General features: G+C 42.8%; 1 protein-coding gene across 4 annotated transcripts in view; it reads right to left on the bottom strand.

Annotated features, from left to right (window-relative positions):
* The window catches only part of PRKD1 (protein kinase D1), a 363,742-nt gene that overhangs the window by 305,713 nt on the left and 54,457 nt on the right, over positions 1–3,572 (bottom strand). The window contains exon 1 of one of the 4 annotated variants that reach the window (XM_019518931.1): positions 563–653. The exons of the other annotated variants lie outside the window; for them this stretch is intronic. The gene's annotated coding sequence lies outside the window, so the exon portion shown is untranslated. Of the gene's footprint in view, positions 1–562; positions 654–3,572 lie in introns of those variants that run through there. 4 annotated transcript variants of the gene reach the window in all.

Below are 3,572 nucleotides of genomic sequence, written 5' to 3'. Positions count from 1 at the left end.
GTGAGCAGGGCACCAGCCAAAGGTGTGCACTCAGAGTAGGCATCAGAAAGGCAGCCCCCAGATACCCCACATCACCACCACCACCACAGCAGCCCATGGTCTGGGCACTCAAGCTTACATCACTGTGAGAGTGAGAATGAGAGTATTCTTAGGATGGCATGCTTCAAAACTGCTATAGCTTTCCAGCCAAAGGCCACTAGAGGGCTGTGGGGACTCCCACCATCAGGATTATGTCACTTGGTGAACCCGGGTACCTATAAGTGCCTGCCTGTTGGGAGGTACAGCAGTGCACTCCAGGATTGTGGAAGACCTATGCATGGATAAAAGAAAGAAGTGAAGCACTTCCAAATGGCATCTCATTTAAAGAATTACTGTGCCAGAGGAATTGATTTCATTTTACAATTTGCTAAGGAAAAAACAGCTTTATTCTGAGGACAGTTGGTAACAATGGGGCTTTGAAATAAGAGTTAAGGCTGGCACTCAAATTTTGTTATAATGTATCCCTCCATTCAAAGGTGAAGTCGTGGGCAGGGGCAGGTGCATCCAGGACATCAATGTGTACCTGTACTGATGGTGTCATTGCTGGGCTTTGGCTTCTTGGAATATCACCCTACGCTCAAAGAAGTCCTTCCAACTTGAAATGGGACTCACCTAACGAAGAAAAGAATGAGTATCTTTGTTTGCAGACTCAACAGCCTTGTTGGATTGTGACTTCAATTACATTCAACAAGGGATACAAAAAAGCCTACAAGGAAGTAAAGAGTAGGAAAATTTGGAAGGTGGTTCAGGAATAAGTAGAAATACTGGAAATCTTAACAAGGACATAAAAAGGACAATTAGTGATATAATGAGCTAATTATCTAAGATGCCAACATACTAATACAATAATCATTGGTTGTAACCAAGAACTGCACTCCTTTTTTTCTTAAACTTACTTCCCATGGAGTATTACTAGTCCTATGAGCTTGTTAAAGTCAGATTTTCCTAGCTTTAGTGTTTCTGTGCCGCTCTGCTTCGTTCCTTGGTTTAGAGTCAGGAATTCTATCGCTATCCGATCAGTTACCTAAGTTGCATTCCACCTTCATTCCTCAACCATTTCCTCCCTATCAGCAAGAAGCAACTGAGAATTTCTTTGCAGTTCATTTCTCTGTCATCTATGCTAAAAAGTTTTCCCCAACATATTCTGCAAGCTTGTTAGGCTTTTTCTGCATTTCCTCCTCAAAGCATATCTTGGTAATTAAAGTCCCCCATAACCATGAGGTCCTGTAATTTGGCCGATTCAGGCAGTTGCTTTAAATCTTCAACCACCTTCTCCTTCTGGTTTGGAGATATATAAAAAACACTGATCATGACACAGTTTCTGCCATTCTTCCCTCTAACCTTAACCCAGAGACTTTCAACAGGGACATCTTTCACTTTGTTCTAGACATCAGGACTAGTGTGTACGTACACACACACACACACACACACACATTATAATATTCAAAACTACACCTATACCACGCTTCTCTTTCCTGAACAAGTTATAGCTATCCATATGAATAATCTGGTCAGGTGAATTATCACATCAAGTCTTAGGTTATTCCAATTAGATGATAATATTGTATGTTATTTTTTACTTCAAGCATCCCGTAAAAGGCCAACCATCAGAGTAAGGAAAGAAAAAATTTAGAAATTACTTAAATAAGCCAGATTTTTTTTTAAATCTGCAGGGCTTAGATTCATAAATGTTAGGGGCTGGGAGGAACCTCCCGAGATCATCAGGTCCAGCCTCCCCTGTGCTTGGGCAAGAAAGACTGCTGTGGTCAGATGACTCCAACAAGGTGAGCATCCAGATATTTTTTGAAGATTTCCAAAGTAGGTGATCATACCACCTCTGGGGGGGAGTCTGTTCCAGAGCCTGGACACTCAAACCATAAAGAAGTCTTTCCTTATGTCCAAGCTAAAGCAATCCTCTAGCAATTTATGACCATTATTCCCCTAGGGTGCCCTGCTGAACAGATGCTCTCCCAGGCCCTGGTGTGTGCCTTTTATATACTTATACACTGCCACCAAGTCCCCTGTAAGTCTTCTCTTCTCCAGGCTGAACAGTCCCATGTCTTTCAGCCTTTCCTCATATGGCCTGCTCTCCAGACCTCTAATCATACACATAGCCCTCCTTTGGAGGCTCTCAAGCTTCCCCACATCCTTCTTGAAGTGTGGCACCCAGAACTGGATTAAGTACACCAGCTGCGGCCTCAAAGCCAAGTAGAGTGGGAGGATGACATCCTTGGTTTTGCTTGAGACGTATCAGTCAATGCATGCCAGTGTCTTATTCACTTTGCCAGCTACTGCATCACATTTGTGGCTCATGCCCATTCTGTGATCTATCATGACCCCCCGGATCTCTTTCAGTTGTGGTGCTAGCAAGTGTAGCATCACTAAGTCTGCAACTATGATGGAGCACTTTACATTTCTCAGTATTAAATATCATCAGATCTTCATCTGCCCACCTTGCAAACCTGTCCAGGTCAGTCTATCCCCAGCTTATCCTCCTTGATGAGATTCATTCTGGAGGGACTCAAGAAACTGGCATAAACTATTGCAAACCCTGAGGTGAGATCCTAGAAGACTAAAAAATAAGGCTCACGTAGTGTCCATCTTAGAAAAAGCAGGGTCCATACATTGGGACAGAAAGTTACCATAGTATATTATCAACTAATCAATCAGTAAGTACCTTAAGACAAGTAACAGCAGCCAACATGGATTTGTCAAGAACAAATCATGCTTAACCAACCTGATTTTTTTCTGTGACAAAGTGATGAGTCTTGGAGAGTGAAGGTAAATTATGGACTGATGTACTTCAACCTTAGAAAGGCCTTTGACACCATCTCTGAGAGCATTTAATAAACCATAAAAACAGATTCTGGATGAAAGCACTGTGTGCTGGGTTCATAATTGGTTAGATAATAGTGATCAAAGAGTAGTCTTCAAGTGGCTCAGTGCCAAAAGTGGGAAGAGGGATCACATAGCTTTCTTCAGAGCTTTGTCCTAGGTCCAATACTGTTCAATATCTTCAATAAGGACATGGAGAATGGAATCAGCATATCCTCAGTAAATCTGTAGCTCATACCAAGCTAGGTGAGGGAGCAGGGAGTGTAGAGGACAGGAGTAGGATTCAAAATGACCTTCATAAATTGGGAAAAGGTCTGAAATAAATGTAAATAAACAGGATTTTGCTGCACACAATTGTCATAGGAACATAAACAATGTAAAAACTGTCCACTGGTTAAGAGGCAGACTGGGACTCTGAGACTCAGGTTCTCCTACTTTCCCCACTCATACATCTAGTTTCAGGCAAGGAACTTAATTTCTCTCTCCCTATACTCCCTCCCATAAAATAAGGACAGAGATGCATTAGTTTGAAGTCAGGCAGAGGGCAAAGCAGCACCGCAGAGTAGGGGTTGGCAACCTACAATACATGTCCAGATCTGTTCTACAGAGCCATATGACCTGGTTCCCAAATGTTTCAGTGGCATTCAGCAGCCATAGGACATGTGCTGCTCTGTGCTACTGCAGCGGGGGGGGGGGGG

Source organism: Gavialis gangeticus, unplaced genomic scaffold (assembly GCF_001723915.1).
Source record: "Gavialis gangeticus isolate Ggan-Ray unplaced genomic scaffold, GavGan_comp1, whole genome shotgun sequence".
Taxonomy (NCBI): domain Eukaryota; kingdom Metazoa; phylum Chordata; order Crocodylia; family Gavialidae; genus Gavialis; species Gavialis gangeticus.
Note: the sequence above shows the minus strand (reverse complement) of the source record. Positions and strands in the feature narration are given on the sequence as shown.